Source organism: Catharus ustulatus, chromosome Z (assembly GCF_009819885.2).
Source record: "Catharus ustulatus isolate bCatUst1 chromosome Z, bCatUst1.pri.v2, whole genome shotgun sequence".
In the NCBI taxonomy this organism is placed as follows: domain Eukaryota; kingdom Metazoa; phylum Chordata; class Aves; order Passeriformes; family Turdidae; genus Catharus; species Catharus ustulatus.
The window spans coordinates 19,579,012-19,596,724 of record NC_046262.2 but is presented as its reverse complement, the minus strand read 5'-3'; the positions used below and the strand labels follow the sequence as shown (position 1 = coordinate 19,596,724).

General features: G+C 40.8%; 1 protein-coding gene across 2 annotated transcripts in view; it reads right to left on the bottom strand.

Annotated features, from left to right (window-relative positions):
- The window catches only part of NDUFAF2 (NADH:ubiquinone oxidoreductase complex assembly factor 2), a 63,867-nt gene that overhangs the window by 45,545 nt on the left and 609 nt on the right, over nucleotides 1–17,713 (bottom strand). The window lies entirely within an intron of this gene.

Here is a 17,713-nt window from a genome sequence, read left to right as displayed (position 1 = left end):
TTTATTTTACCTTCTATTTGATGTGATGTATAAAATTTCTACCATGAATGTTTTTGCTAATAAAGGATGTCTATTACTATCCATACTTATCTACAGTACCTCTCCTTAGGCATCAACTTTCAACACCTTGGGTAAAGGTTATCCTTTCATTGCAATGACCAAGCAGGTAATAGAGATGCAAGACACTGCTGTGGCTCATAGGCATAATAAAAATTTGAAAACAAAAATTTAAACAACACAGATGGGAAAAATTGTGCCACAATATCCAGGAAGATAAAATAAAAGCAGAAACGGCTCTTGTTCTTTCCTCAGCAATACAGAAAATTTTGAAGTAGTTCTACAGCAGGTGTTTTCCTACTATAAGAGCAAAAATTTGAAATAACTGTATATAAACAAATACATTTCACCAGCAGAAACTGAACTTCACTATCCTTCCAATTTAATTATTTTAATTCCAGTTCCAGAAGAAGGTGCTTCTTTGCAAGGTATTTATTTTTCGGTAGAATACGGAAGATAGAAAACAGGCATCTACAGATAGTGAATTTGCAGTAAGGAAGAAGTTAAATATTTGAAATTTCCTAACTTATTTTTTTGTTTGATTTTTTTTTTTAATCTGAAGGGAGAAAGATATAGTAAGGGAGGCTGACAGAAAAATGGCAGGGCATCATTACTGCTATTGCATTACATTGAGCAATGTCAGTCCATGAGTCAAGATGTCTGTCTATAATCCACTTAGTAGCCTTGTGCTGGTTTTGGCTGGAGTAGACATTATTTTTCTGACTGGTATGGGGTTGTGTTTTGGATTTATGCTGAACACGTGGTTCATAATATAGAGCTGCTTTTGTTACTCTGAGTAGAGTTCACACAGAGCCAAAGCCTTTTCTGCTTCTCATACTGTCACACTGGTGAAGGGTCTGGGAGTGCCTGGGAGAATGGAAGGAGACAGGTGATCCCAGCTGACCAGAGGAATATTCCAGACCTTGTTGACATCATGCTCAATATATAAAGTGGGGACAAAAAGGAGTAAGGGGGGTAGGATGTTTGGAGTGATGGTATTTATCTTTCTCAATAACCATGATGCTGCTAACCTGAGATGGCTGATTTTCTTCTATACATGGCTTTCACTTTCCTAATTGAATTGTCTTTATCTCACCCTGCAAGTTTTCCAGCTTTTATCCTTTCAATTCTCACCCAGATCCTGCTGGTGGGGGAGGAAGCAAGCAGCTACATGGGACTTGGTGGTTGGATGGGGTTAAACCACAAGCCTCCATAAATCCACACTTGATAACATCAGAACACATGATCTAGCAGCGCTGATTTTATCATTAAGTAATGCCTAACTATTTTATCTAATGTATCTATTACGCCTAAAGAGCCAAGAAGCTAGACACTGAGGTCAGACCTAATCTCAGGATGTTTGCCAACAGAAGGAAAAAAATCAAAACCAGTTTTACAGAGCACCAGGTAAAATTTATTTCCTTCCCTCATCCATCTATAAAGAAGACCTGCATTTGCACTTCACACATTCAAACAGGACACAGTATCACACTGAGTCTGTCTTTGGTTTCCACTGTCCTACTATAACAGATTATCAATTTCTTCTCTTATAGTTCATGCAGTTTATTTCCACTTAATTGCCCATTTACATTTAGATAGTTGTAGTCCTGCTTCATGTTATGCCATACCTTGCTACTAAAGAAAGATTTCCTTCATGTGCTCTATGCCAGGATAATACAGCTACAGGGATTCAAGAACACTTGAGAAGGAACACAATCCCTTTCAGCTCAAAAGAGTCTGCAAGCTGATGTATTTTAATCCCCAGTTCCTTTGTATTGATTAACAGAGGTAATGTAACTTTGTACTGGCATTTTCATTATAACCCCCCATAAAGAGTACCAGCAATGCTGTAAACATTTACCACAAACCGGATTACTGAGTGCATTCAGTTTGCATTGTAAGTATATAGATGTTGGTAAGCAGTCTGAAACCACAGTAATTTCACAATTATAAGCCACACCATTTTATCTAAAAATTTGTTCCCAACCCGGAAATGCAGCTTACACTCAGGAGTGGCCAATATACAAACAAAGTTCTGAAATTTCCCAACCCAGAAGTGCGAGCTGCGGTGCCGAGTCGAGTACCTGAGAGTAAAAACCTGGGATTGCACGATTGTTATAAATTGGTTACTCTGTTGTGCAGCAGGTGGAGGCAGGCGCCATGCTGGCAGCGCAGTGGGGGAGGCATGGGGCTCTGTGCTGCCGGCCCTGTGGCAGCACAGAGAGGCGGGGGGCACTGTGCCTCCCTTCCACCAGCACCACAGATGTGAGCGGGTTCCGTCCCTGCCTCCCACCGCCACCATGGGTGCGGGCGGGTTCCGTCCCTGCCTCCCGCCACCACGGGTGCAGGTGGACTCTGTCCCTCCCTCCCACCCTCCACTGCTACAGGTGCGGGTGGGCTCCATCCCTCCCTCCCACCGCAGGTGCAAGTGGGCTCCTGCCGGCACCACAGGGCAGTGCCAGGGCAGGGCGAGCGAGCCCAGCGGTGGTGGTGCAGGCGGCGGCGAGTGAGCCTGGCAGCGGCAGCAGCAGCGGCTGGCCCCAAGTGGCTCCGCTGAGCGGCAGCGCCGAGCTGGGCCACCCAGCCCCATCGGCAGCCCCAAGTGGGCCGAGCCCACCCAGCCCCGAGCTGAGCCACTAAACCCCGTGATCCAGCGATTCCGTTACTAATTTGTTGCTTTGTTGCACGCAGATCCTCTCTGCGAACGAAATGCAGCTTACAATCTGGTGCGGCTTATATATGGACAAAGATCTAAACGTTGCCGACACCCAGAGATGCGGTTTATAATCAGTTGCGGCTTGTAATCGTGAAATTATTGTACGTTTATATCTAAGCTTCTTGCTATTTTAGACTTTTGAGGACAATTCAAATCAACTTTTTCAAGATCCAGAAGGTTTTGAAAACATTTCGAGGCAAAAAAAGCATTCAACGTAACAGTTTTTCCATCAGAACAGATTCATAAACTTTAGCAAGGAGTAGCTAATACAAATGCTTGAAAACCAGTTTCCATCTTCACTCATCATGCGATTCTTTCTTCTTATCCAAAAGAGAGGCAAAGTGGGAAACTCAAGAAAGTGCATCTCTACTTTCCTAAAGTTCCTCGTGGTAAAGTCCAGGAACAACAGCAGTAAGATTTTCATGGCAGTAGGCCCCCAGGTGAAAATTTAGATCATCTTTAGATTGGACAACCAGCAAAATAGACTCTGAGATCTCCATTTTCCTTAGGTAGAACAACACGAATGTTTGCCCCCCAGAACCATACTGGTTGTGATAAGTGACTCCAATGGCCAACTAAACAATACCTATAACCTAATCAATCATGTGGTAAAACTCAATGTAGTCTTTTTTGGGTCATGAGATAGTAACTTATATTAAACGACCTGGTGTCTTATGTACTTCAATAACTTACAAATGTATTATTACAAGACAGTTTGATGACTACTCTTCAATGTTAAAGTTCAGAGATACAGTCATAATTTGTAAAAATCAGATAATAAGAGACAGTGCCAAGCTGTCACTCAGGAGACAGGTCAGGATGTGTAACTAATTGAAGCCCTCTTCTGTTTAAACACAACTGTAAATGGCTCTATGGTGCTTGAGTGACACACGCTTATTTCTTTACTTCAACAGTCTGTTCACCAGCTACCTCAATATTATTAAAGCAAATCTAATATACAACAATTAACTTGTGACTTATAGAACAAGCATGTTTTTTGCTGATTTTCTGGTACATTGAAGCGAGTTTGGTAGGCTGGTATGGTTAGGCCTTCAAAGCCTCTAACTCTGATTTGGATTAGCCAACTTTCTTTTACTGAGGTGAAGATGTGAACAACCAAAGGACATGGAAGAACCAGGCTTACAGACACTACTGTCTTGCTGCACAGAAGCAACAGAGCAGCAGAAATCAGTTAACCAATTAATTACTCCAGAAACTAATTAATTACCTCTTTGAGAATATCCAGAGTCTGTTTCAGAGGATAGAGTTAGTCACATCCAAGAATACTGTGCCTGTTGAAAAAGTCGAAAATCTAATATGCCCTGCAAGAGACTGTGCCTCCGTCACTTCTCTGCTCTCAGAGGAAAGTCCTGGTCTGGAATGGACAAGGACCTCCTCAGAAGCATTACCTTACTGTTGTACAGGATCTTCACAGACCACACAAAACTTACAGCAGACATTCCATTGGCAAAAAGTTTCTATAAAGCTTGTTAAAATACTCAATTTGATAATCTTCTCTTCTTGTGACAGGGTTAAATGGCTTCTTTCAGAACTGAAAAAAGGTTAAATATACCTATCAGAACCCTGTAATCATAGCAATATATCATAGTAAGCTTCCTATTTCAGCAAATATTACCACTTCTTTCTCATACAAGAGATGTGTTTTAATGTAAGACAAAACAAACATCAGAATCTCATCAGTAATCCTACAGAAACACTGAGTAAGCTGCATATGGAGGCACGTGTCCCCCAGCAGTCTTCTAGGACCCTCCACCCAGAGCCGCCAGACTCCCACCCCACTTTTAGCTCAAAGGTTCCACCCTCTTTCTTTGTCCCACCTTCTTAACACATGCAACTACACGTTCAACTCTTTAAACTGAATAAAACTAGCTCAGCAACAGTTCTCATGAATACTACTGTTAGCTCAAAGAAGAGAAGGTAAAGGATGAATAAGATCTCTCCCTTTCATCAATGACAAACCCATGCTAATCAACAGAGCCAACCTCATTTCACCTTCAGGTTCGCAACAGACTCTGGCTCCAGTTTTTTTTTTATTTTTTCCCATGCAATTACATATCTGTGTCAGACACAAATCCAGAGCTGCTCCTTTTCCAGTTCTGGCTCAGAAATTGCTTACACAGCATGTCTTTTCACTTTGAGATGATGAAAATGTCACAAAACCAGTTGTTGCATAAACTACCTGTCACCTCCCACTTACAGTAATTTCACGACTATAAGGTGCACCCTTTTGACTAAAATTTTCCCCAGAACCCGGAAGTGCGCCTTATAGTCCGGTGCGCCTTATCTGATGGACAAAGTTCAAAAAATTTGCCTACCCAGAAGTGAGAGCTGCGAGTCACGGGGGGAGCTGGCAGGGCCGTGGCTGCCAGGTGGAGGCGGGGCGGAGTAACGGCGGGCACACCCCAGCCCCGTGGAGGTGGAGCCGCCCCTCCAGAGGCACGCCCCAGCCCCGTGGAGGCGGCACGGCCCCTACACAGGCACCCCCTGGCCCCGTGGAAGCGGCATGGCCCCTACACAGGCACCTCCCAGCCCCGTGGAGGTGGCAGAACCCCTCTACAGGCACCTCCCGGCCCCGTGGAGGCGGCACGGAGGTGTGGCGGCCATGCCCCGGCCCCACCGGATACAGGCGGGCCTGGGGGCCTGCAGCACCACCCCTGCCGGGTATAGGTGGGCCTGGGGGCCAATGGCTGCCGGGTTGAGGCGGGACCTCGGCCAGCAACCGTGTGGAGGGAGCTGGGGACGGAGCCTCCCTGCAAAAAAAAAAATGCGCCCTATAGTCCGGTGCGCCTTATGGTCGGGAAATTACTGTAATTATTTCAAGAATCTAGGAAGTTTTTGTACGTTACACTGAGCCAACATCAATGCTTATGGTTCTCAAATCAGGGATAGACTAGGTAACATTTTTTCCCTGAAATTAGAAAATATCGATATAATCAAGTGCATATTAATAGCATGGAAAATTGTCTCAATTGTGATCTGAAGAAACTGTTAGAGAGATACAAATTATTACACTGAGTAGTAAAAAAAACAAAACAAAACAAAAAAACCCAAACCCAAAAAACAAAGATAGCAATCACAACTTATGTCTAAAACTACTCTTTTATAATCATTACATAGGTTTGATTTAGATTTTTGTTTTGTATAAAACAACAGTAGCATAGTTCTATTGTTATTACAAATGGGAACCAAGAAAAACAATACCAATTTCCAAATCTCCACAAATAGGTAAAAATGTAGCCTTTGACTTTTTAGAATTACTAGAATCACCTGGATTAGTAGTTCAATTAGCATTTCAAACTAGAGGATCCACTGAAAGTAGACAGCCTGGACTGTTCTTATTCCTGGACGCTTTTTAGCTCTTTACACAGCTTGTGCCATGAACCACACTAAGTAACTCCTTTTGCTGAAAAAATCAGCACACTATAGGTTAGACAGGCAACAGACTTAGCACAAGGCTGCACAAACACTTGTAATGAGTATCAGAAGTAGACATGAGCAGCCAGAAGAAGAGGACTGTTGTTTTTTGGCAGAAACCCTAGACTCTACTCTCAGATCAGAGATTTACTTTATCACACAAATAAATGGATGATTATGGATGATAATTTTAAAATAACCAAGCAGTTTTGCAGGAAATTAAACCATTAGCAGTTTAAGTTTTCACAATTTTAGAGTTCAGTGTTTCTATTATATTGCCTAGATCAAGTATTTACAGTTTGTGTTTATACACTGGTTTAAACACCAGAACATGCATTAAATTTACCATTTAAATACAGAACTGTCTCAATAGGTATTTCACAAAAACGGCAAAAAGTAACATTCTGGAAGATAACAGACATTCTGTCATTTACTTCAAAAGAATAAGTTTTGTCTCATTTCTTATGGAAAACCATTCCAAGTCTGCATTTTAAAAAAAACTTAGGTAGTAAATGAGGAAACACAGATACGATAATCAAACATTTCCTAACTGACTAAAAATAGGAAAAGATACATTACAACTGCTTATGAAAGTTGTGTAACTATATCTGAAACATTCGTAGTTCCGCAATTAGAGGTTTTTGGCACAACACCAAACTTTTTTTCTTGTTTCTGGAGGATCAGTCTATCTGAAGCTTTAGTTGTTTCAATATTACGATGACAACACTAACCAGCACTGTAGCTAACACACAGGGAAAAGCCACCATTTCTAAAGTAGAAGAATATAAGATCTGATGGATAAACATCAACTCTAGAGCTTTTCAGGCATATTTAAAGTCTTTGCAGGTAACAAACAGCTCTGTGGCTTCTCCCTTGCTCTGCCTGAATCTTTCATAACTCTCATTCAGCAATGAAGCTCTTGTGCATGAAGCAGTCTTATCTGTTTTTCAGTTTCTTTCAGCACAAAATGAAGGCTTGTTGATAGGAGAACAAGGAAAGCTGCTTGATACAAACAAATTAGGCTAACATTGAACTTGCTGGCTAGTCTTGTGCTGGTGTGAAAAAGTAGTAGCAAAGACCACTTTGAGTGAGAGTGCAGGACGACCAAGCAGACTACTATCCTTAACTGCAAGGTCTTTTAAAATTGTCTATGGTTTTGGTGAGTGTGTGTCCCCTCCTTAAGTGCCACTGTTAGCAATTAAATAGTTTGTGACTGAGCATGGCAGCAACTGTTTCCTTAGTACCCTGTTACTGGATGCATCTGCTCCAGATAACTGCCAGCAGTCCTATGGGAAAACACAGATTCTGACATTCTGAGTGCCTGGGAACTTTATTTCCCCTTTCCTCAATTCCTAATCAGTAGGTCCGCTTTACAGGAAAATGAGCAGAAGCAGCCAGCAGCCTCCTCTGAGTATCAATTTATTGTACTGAAGATGCTGAATTAAGACAAGATTTAGAATTCCTCTTATGCACTTTACATTCAGAGAAAAAATACCAATACTCAGCTGACTTAAGTAAATTTACTGCTGCATTGTTAAACTTACCAAACCTCCATGACTAACCTTCCATATGAATCAAACATGAACTATAATCCCAGATGAATTCCTCCCAATTCAGGTAGAAACTTCACCTTGACTGTTATCAACCTTTGGGTAGCACATTATAATCCAGAAAGCAAAACATGATATGAAAGAGCTCAATTTCCTTATCTGAATTTCTTCACTGCATTCTGTATCTTCCTGTTACAACTGTTAAATTGGAGTATTCTTAACTATATATACAGGTTCTTTTAGTGGAGGGGATGGCTACAGGGAGTTTCTCTTTCCTGAGAAGCTGTAAGAAGCTCCTCCATGTCTGACAGAGGCAATGTCAGACAGTATCAGGACAGACCCACTGCTGGCCAAGGCCAAGCCCATCAGCAACACTGGTGGCACCTCTGGTTTAACATACTTAAGAAGGAAAAAAAAGTTACTGCACAGATGAAATTGCAACCATAGAAGAGTGAGAATATGTGAGAGGTAAAACTCTGCAGGAACCAAAGCAAAATTAAGAACAAGGGTAAGAAGGTGTTCCAGGTGCCAAAAGAGAAATGCCCCTGTAGCCCAAATTTATTTGGCTATGAGTCTTTTGAGGGTCATCTTGAGGTCATTTGGGAGCATTCCATTCTTTAAAATTCTCTTTTATGGATCTTCTGATGAATCTCCTTCCCTTGAGAGTATCTCAAATATGTCTTCAGGTCATGATGTACTTCTCTTATCATTCTTTACTCCAGTGCTCTATCTCTGTTCTTAAAACTAAGATATCAACTAGTATGTATTAATCACTAATATAAATTAACAATGAAGCATTAGGTGTCACAAGACTTACTAGTCACAACAGGGAGTTAGGACAAGGCCACATTGATCTCTGGTATTTGTACTAAGGACAAAACTAAGCACTAACCACGAATATAGGGGCCATACATTACTGTGATAAAATTTAAAGAATTTTCCAACATCCTCCCCCACTGTTGCACAGACTTCTATTTGAAGAAACATCACTTGTTCAGTAACATCTGTGGCGTATCTTCAGTGGACATCCTGCTGCATAATGCTATGTTATCTTTCTATTCGATCTTCCTGTTTGTAGTTGTCTGCAATAACTTTTCCTCATCCTGGAGTTTGATATCCCTCTTACAGACACAAAATATCCATCAGTACATGTGCTTACTACAAACCTAGTGACATTTTCAGTTCCTACAGCACTGACCACTGCCTACAGAAGTCTGTCAGAATCCACTTTTCCTTTGACCTCTTCTAAATTTCATACTGACTGCAATTCCTGCTGATGGTGTCTCCAGATCATTTAGTTGAAAGAAGCTAGTCAAATCACTCCTTCACTTCAAGAAGGATGAAACAACTTTGCTAAACGTTATTTCAAATAAAATATTCAATAACATATTGTTATTGAAATAACACATATTACCAAAAACAAGGGACACTAAGAATTTAAGATCTCACCTCCCTCTCACCTCTTGCCAGTTTGCTTCTGGCAGCTAAAAGAAAAACATATGGAACAGATTATCATGAGTGCTCTCATGCAGCACATCCAGGAGAATGAGGGGATCAGGTCCAGCTAGCATGAGTTTAGGAAAGGCAAGTCCTGCTTGACCAACCTGATCCCCTTTAATGACCAGGTGAGCTGCTGAGTGGATGAGAGAAAGGCTGTGGATGTTATCTACTTAGACTTCAGTAAAGCCTGCAGCACTGCATCCCATAGCAATCTCCTGGAAATGTTGACACTGTCACTTGGACAGAGGCACTTATTTCACTATAAACTGTCTGGATAGCTGAGCTTAGGGAGTGGTGGTGAATGAAGTCAGGTCCAGCTGGTGGCTGGTCACAAGCAGGGTTCCCCAGGGCTCTGTAATGGGCCAGCTCTGTTCAATTTCCTTACTGGTGATCTCAATGAGGGGATTGAATACACTGTCAGTGAGTTTGCAGATGACACCAAGTTGGATGCGAGCATTATGTCTTGGAGGGATCTGGCCAGGCTGGATCATGGCTGAAGTCAACAGTATGAGGTTCAACAAGGCCCAGTGCTGGGTCCTGCCCTTGGGTCACAACAACCCCAGGTAGTGCCACAGGCTGGGACACAGTGGCTGGGAAGGACCTGCTGGTGCTGGTGACAGCAGCTGAACATGAACCAGGGTGTGCCCAGGTGGCCAAGAAGGTCAATGGCATCCTAGCCTGGATCAGCAATAGTGTGGCCAGCAGGAGTAGGGCAGGGATTGTCCCCCTGTCCTGGGCACTGCTGAGGCCACACCTCGAGTGCTGTGTCCAGTTCTGGGCCCTCAGTGCAAAAAAGACACTGAGGGGCTGGAGGACAGGGTCTGGAGCACTAGTCCTGAGAGGAGCAGTTGAGGGAGCTGGGGGTGCTTATCCTGGAGAAAAGGGGGCTCAGGGGTGACTTTATAGCTCTACAACTGCCAGACAGAAGGGTGTAGCCAGGGGTCGGCCTCCTGTCTCAGGAAACCAGCGACACAACTAGAGGAAATGGTCTCAAGTTGTGCCAGGGGAGGTTCAGGCTGGACATCAGGAATAATTTCTTTATTGGAAAGGGCTGATAAACATTGGAACGGATTGTAGAGTCACCATCTCTGGAACTGTTGAAGAAACAGTTGGATGAGGCACTTAGTACTATGGTTTAGTTGACATGATGGTGTTTGGTCAAAGGTTGTACTAAATGAACTCTGAGGTCTTTTTTATACCTTTATGATTCTATATCCCTGCAAACAAACATGGGTCTTTCAAATATTAATGCTTTTATAATCTGCAATGAGCGCATCAAAATGTAATTATTTTGCTATGTGAAGTATCACCCAAATTGAGAAGTTATTTTGTCATTCCAGAGTTATACTGTCCTAGGAACTGGCAGTCCACAGTGCAAGTAAAATTTCTCTACAAACACACATACACAAACACACACAATTATTTTAGAACTATGTTTCTGTATTCTATAATCTCTCCATAAAGGATATCAGAGAGTTGGTAGTACCTGCTGTTCTTCTGTTTTTGAAACAATGTTGCCACCATCTGGACAAACTGTGGTGTGAGAGTCTGTATCTGGAAAAAAAAAATCCCACACTTTCTCCATAGAATAATTTCCATAACCAAAATAATGAAATCCTCTAAAATTTGGTTTTCTATTAATGAATCAATATTTGAATTCTGTGTTTCATCGGTATCTTAACACTGGACATGTAAAACTAAATTTTATTAGCTTTCCACCAACATTTGGAAAACTAACTTGAGAAACTACTTTTAATGTTCAGTAATACAGTGCACAATTACCTGCAATTCTCAATAATGCTTCATACAATCAAAATCAGTTTCTACCTCTTCCTCAAACTTCATTCCTGTTAGTGAGGAAGCTAACATTCAGACTCAGAAGAAAACCATAGCTTTCATGTCTGAAGATATGCTTTGGAGATTTATTGCTTCTTTCACTCTGCCATTCATCGTAAAGCATAACAGGAATGTTTCATAATGTCTCCAGTGTTTTATAAAACATTTGAAGAGAAGTAGAAATTCTACTCTAAACTTCCGTTGCACAGGAAGGTGAAAGGCCACTACCTAAAACACGAAACAAAGAGCAACTAAAACTATCACGGAGGATTCCTTTAGTCTTGACAGAACCTTAAATCTTTCTAACTCTCATTAAAAAGTGTACATACTTGTACTGGATTAAATTAAATTAAATATAGGACTATTTATACATATCTAACCCAACTGATTATTAGTTCTTTTCCTTATACAGATTCCTCTTTATTTATTAATTTCTGGTTTGTTGAGAATTTAGTGCACAAGATACAGTCTTACGCAAATACGAGCAGGCATTTCACATGAAGTCCGTGCTTGCATTCAATTACTAGCAACAAAATTGAAACTTGCTAATGCCACATGCATTTCTCAATGGTATTTGATAACAGTACTGAGAAACTTTCTTTCACCATTTTCCTCCTTAAAGCTCATAGCTTCAGAAACTTAGGCCACATACAGTCGCTAAGGCAAAGCCTGTGCAACATATAAAAACCTATGGAATACAGAACACTTCATGCTTTTCCCAGCAACTCCTGGTAAGCCAAAGGTCCAAATAAAATCAAACCTGAGTCTGCTGCTCCTGTAAAGAGAACTTTAAAATTTCACCTATGCTTTATACACTCCTACATAATCTTAGAAATAAACTGACCTCTTGATGATGACCTACTGTTCTTATAAAAATTTGCATATGGTGGTACTTTACAGTGCTCATTTTAATTCTTAATCATTACAATGCATAAGAGTCCAAATGAAGATATTGAAAAAGTTTACAATCAACATGCTCATTAATCTGCCTTTAACAAAAAATTGTATACCAGATCTTAAGTATTTAGGGCCCTTTATCTTCCTGTATTTTTAAACTAAATTTATAAAGGCTCTTAATTACCATTTATTTTCAGTGGAAAATGGAATCAGCATGCAACACATATTTGGTTGCAATAAGTGCACAAACTGCACGAGGAATTTGTTTTTCAACCAAAAACATATGAACATTTTAAGTACCACTCCATGTTCTATTGCTAGAACAATTAATCATGTACCAAAGCTATGGAAATGTCCTGACAGGATGTTACATAATAAGAAAAATAAATTACTTACATTGATAAATCTAGTCTGTTTAGTGACATACTTGTCCAAGATACTGAAATGAGTCATCAATCACTACTACTCAGTCATCTATTCCCATATTTTATCATAACCAGCTGAAGAATCATGTCAGTGTTAATGAGTTATGTTGGATGTTCCTCTCATGCCAAGTTTGGTGTAGCTGTATTTTATCACTGTCATCACTTTCCACCACTAACAGAATGTAATTAAATACGGAACCATCTTTACATTCAAATAAGTCCATCTTACTATGTTGTTGAAGGTGTGACCTGACTTTCAAGATGATCATTTTTTCCCCACTTGAACATTAAACTATGTATGTTGTCTCAAGGTTCAGTTTTTCAGGAAATTAACTACTCTAATTTTGAATTCTCTCATATTCCTGTTGAGAGTACAGTTACTTTTATAGTGCCTCTATATTGGCACTCAATTTTTTCTTAACTCTTTTGCTATTTCTAGTCATTAATTTCTTTACTGAATCTAATGACTGCTTATTCTTACAGTCTAGGGACTTTAAACATTTGCTTTCTCTCTTTCAAGAGAAGTACGACAACGAGACTGAAACAGTATTATTTTACATCTGTCTTCCCCTTCACTCCAAAAGGCCAATCCTTTCTATATTCACCCCAGAGAAAGACAGTATTTTTGCAAACTCATATCTTTTTGCTATTACTCATTAGAACACTTTGAATGAAGGCAAAACACATGTTAAAATCAGCACATCATTGACACTTCTTTAATCTCCACAATTATTCCCTTCATCTCAACAAAACCCATTCAAGTTACTGGCTCTTCTCCTAAGAATCTAATTACAGTAATTTCACGACCATAAGGTGCACCGGATTATAAGGCGCACCTCTGGGAGTCAGTAAATTTCGCAACTTTGTAGATCATATAAGGCGCACTGGACTATAAGGCGCACTTTTTTTTGCAGCGAGGATCCGCACCGTGCGCAACAAAGTAATGAATTACTGGCAGGAGCTCAATTTGCAAACATTTTTCACAGATTTGTGTAGCCTTTAAACGCAGCCCCAGGCGCTATCCCTGTGCCATGGGCCCCAGCACTCCCGCCCGCCCCTGGTGCCAGCTGGCACAGCTCACGACTCCCACTGTGCGGCCGCACCACATCCCAGCTTCCCTCCACCTGGTAGCCGCATCGCATCCCAGCGTCCTCCCGCCTGGCGGCCACGGCGAATCCCGGCATCCCCCCACCTGGCGGCCACGGTTTCCAGCTCTCCCCACGTGGCCACAGCTCCTGTGGGTCCCAGCTCGGCTCACAGCTTGCACTTCCGGGTTGGCAAATTTCCAAACTTTGTCCATATATAAGGTGCATCCAGACTGTAAGGTGCACTTCCGGGTTCAGACCAAAATTTTAGTCAGAAGGGTGCACCTTATAGTCGTGAAATTACTGTACTCAAAGACATGCAAAGTCAGGAACGCAAGGTACCAGTCTTATGATGACAGAGGTAAACATAGTCTCAGCATAAAGTTGCTACACCTTGAGTTTGACCTGGACATCCAAGGCCTTAGGATGTTGATGAGATTACATCTGCTGTAGTGACTTAAATCAAAGCAAGTGTGGCGTTGTAGTTAATCCTGTGTTGCCTTTATTTATCATGTGCTGATTTGGATCTCAAAGTAGTTTTTGAGTGCATAACTTGCTTTTTAAAGAAGAAAACCTCATTTATAAAACATTTTAAAAAATTACAGTATATTAGGTGTTGTGGCAGTGTGGAAGCCATACCTGCAGCATAAATGTGAAAATTTTGTATCCCTTTGAGATCTCCAAAGTCTATATTGCAGATACTCAGTCCTGGAAAACAGACTAAATTTAAGAAGCAAACTCTCTGAATCACAGACGCTGGAGGTATAAGGAAACTCAGCATCAAGCACTTATATACATTGACTTGCTTCTACAACTCCCTACTACAGACAAGGTCTCAGGTTAAGCATTTTGGACCCTGAGCTCTGTGTAGAAGAACCCAATTTACAACTGACAGAAAGAAAACATTAATTCTTTGTATCACATGTTCTACTATTTCTGTTCCAAACCACTGCCAAAGACCAGGGCAAGCCAAAAGAAAGGTGTCAGACAGCTTTTAATCGAAGCAGAAGGTGGCATAGACACTACCTACACTATTTACTCTCACCTCCAGTTTAAGGTGGGATGTTGGTCTGAAACAAAGCCCAGCCTATCCTGATAGACCTACCCCATCTAAGCTAAGAGAGACAATGCAAGATCTGTCTGTTTTGCACTCTGCAATATTTGATCCAGTACAGCACAAATGATCAAGCACATCAGGCATCGCACTGTGATAGAGCTACTCAGTCCTCCCTAAATCCATAGGGCAGACAGCAAAGCATGGTGCAGATACACTGTAGTGACCTCGCAGTGAAACCTGCACATATCATTTCACAGGTTTCCTCTACAACTCATTTTCTTTCTAGTGTTGCTCCAATCCTGCACTGGTCTCTATATGCTTAGGACACCGGGGGAGCCATGAATTATACATGCAGTAGATCTTCCTAATGTACAACAAAAAGCATTGCTTTCTCAGCGCTTTTATATTCCTAGTTTCTTTTAAAAACTTACCGTCAGAAATTTTCTGTGTATGTTTTAACTTCTACAGAACTTCCTCAATATCTATTACGTTTGCCATCCATATCTTTAAACTTTTTCACAAAGTCATAAAAGCCCAGAAATGCCAGGTGTGACCCTGTTCATATAGCACAGGATGCTGCTCAAAAATGCTGTGACAGGCAGTTACTTACCACCACCCATGGCAGTGGGTGCAACCATCTGTAATCACTTCACTAGTATCAGAATGACTTTTTTCCTCAGCCACCAGCTTGATACAGAACTTGCTCTGGAATAGATGAAACCCTGTATCTTTTTTATACTGTCACTGCAAACATGTGACACTCACATAAGTAAAGGTATAAATTGCAGTGGAAATGAGCCACCAGCGTATGGAGAAATAGAATCTCCAACATCCAAGTAACCCTAAACAACAAAGGTCAGTGAGAACTGTATCTTAAAACAATCATGAACATTCACAAGGAACTCCATCTGGTAAGGAAAGGGGATTGTCAGTCTGTCAGATGGAAATGGAGGAAGAAAATGGGTATCCAAATTTAGAGGTCACAGAAATGAAATTCACAACAGCACAATACTTTGATATATGCTGTACTACACACAATTTGTCAGTTGTGTAGATTCATGTTCTCAGAATCCTTTAACCAATAAATTACACCTGTTTATAAAGAAAACGTATGTTTTGATTCCAGACAGTCCCCTCATTGAATTATATGACAGTTTGACAGTGACTTCCCATGAGATACTCACACCTACTTCCCATTTCCTCCTGCACAGTTTGACCTCCAAATGTAATAAAAATACTTTATTGCTCTTCACCCAAATGCCTCATTAAAACGTTTGAGTAGTTCTGCCTTCAACAGGCTGCTGGTGGACTCCCTGCATCTGAGAGGGTAGCATTTCAGACTATTCCAAGAAAGTTGCTAGCCTGTCATGTACCTGCATAGCAAATTCTTAGCCCATATTCTTAAATTTAGCACACGAAGAGGTCCAAAAAAAATTGAAGTATTGTCCAAGCAGAAAAAAAAAAAATTGATACAAATCTATCTTCTCAAACTGAAAATTTCACATCAGTTTTCACTCACTACCTTGTGAATATACTTAGGAGATGTTACTTGTTCCTCTATTTTTCCAGCACTCATACCAGCTAACATGATTCATGGAGGGAGGGTCTGTTTTTCCTTTTACGGTCACTAAAAATTTAATATTTAGCCCAGTTAATTTATTGCTATACTTCCTGATCCTCATCCACATTAGGGCAATTTGTACTTGTCCTTTTAACCACTGGAAGAGATCCAGCTGATACATCCTGTGTGAGTTTTCACTGATTCTTTGTAAGACATTCACAGGGTATTTCCTATTGGTTTTCAGAATTTTTTGAAGCTTGATGCTACTTTCATTCTACTTATTTCCCTCTCTCCTTAATGACTAATGTTAAAACCCACATCTCAAGGTCAAGTATGTCTAACAGTGAGTACCATCTACTACTGTAATATAAGATAAATCAGCAGAATAACAAACAACACTTGAACACTTTCATTAAAAAATATAAATCACATCAATTTCTTTATTGTTAGCAAAAGGTATGCTTACTTCTGTCAGAGTTCTGTCATTTGCTGATGCTGAGTGACTAAGGTTTTTTTAGATCAAGCTAAAGCAAAGAGACAAATACACAGAAAATAAGCAGCATAAATACTAATGTCAAGAAAAAAAACTACCAGTATTTCTGATAGAAGTAATTTTCAACTGATTAATAAGGACTGCAACAATCACACAGAAGAAATCTGACTGTAGTTTCCCCTGTTTCTTGCTGTTAAAAGACAAAGCCTTCTTTTGAGGAGACATGGACTCCTCAAAGTCAGCATGAATCCCAGCAGTAAGACCAAACGTTAGAAGCAAGAGCAAGAAAACTTAGAATCATGTAACAGCATATCCACCCTGAGAAAAAACACACTACTGAAAAAATGTTCACAATCTCTTCCCAGATTCTTGTTTGACACTTGTTTTAAGTCACTACCAGTTGTTCAGGAAGTTGCATGGCAAAACAGGTGAGGGAAAGTGTTCTAAAGGGAAAATGAGTCCAGCAGACATGATGTGTTTCTAAAGAGAAGGCATACTGATTAAGTAACTGCACAGTCTTAGACTTTCTGCTTCTCTTTGTTTTCTTAAGAATAACAAATAAAAAGCACCCACAGCCCCAGGATGCTCTATGTGATGCAGTCATACAAAAGATGTGGAGTACAGCAAGCAGATAAACAAGGTTGTCCAGGAAAGAGGACTGTAAAACATTTTAGCACGTGCACCTGGCCATCTTCAGGGAACCCACCTTCCATGAATTATTTATAATGTGGCATCTGGATTCCTGGAACACAGGCAGAAACCTAGAGAAGTATTTTCTACAAGAGTGGGAAAAATGCACATATAAGAATTAATTTGACAGAATCAGTTAGGTTGCAAAAGACATCTGAGACCATCAAGTGCAACCTATGATCAAACACTACCATGTCAACTAAACCACAGCACTGGTGGTCACAAAATATCCAGTCGTTCTCTGAAGAGTTTCAGGAATGGCGGCTCCACCACTTCCCTAGGCAGGCCGTTCCAACGTTTATCAGCCCTTTCCATAAAGAAATTATTCCTGATACCCAGCTTGAACGTTCCCTGGCACAACTTCAGGTCATTTCGTCCAGTCGTGTCGCTGGTTTCCTGAGACAGGAGGCC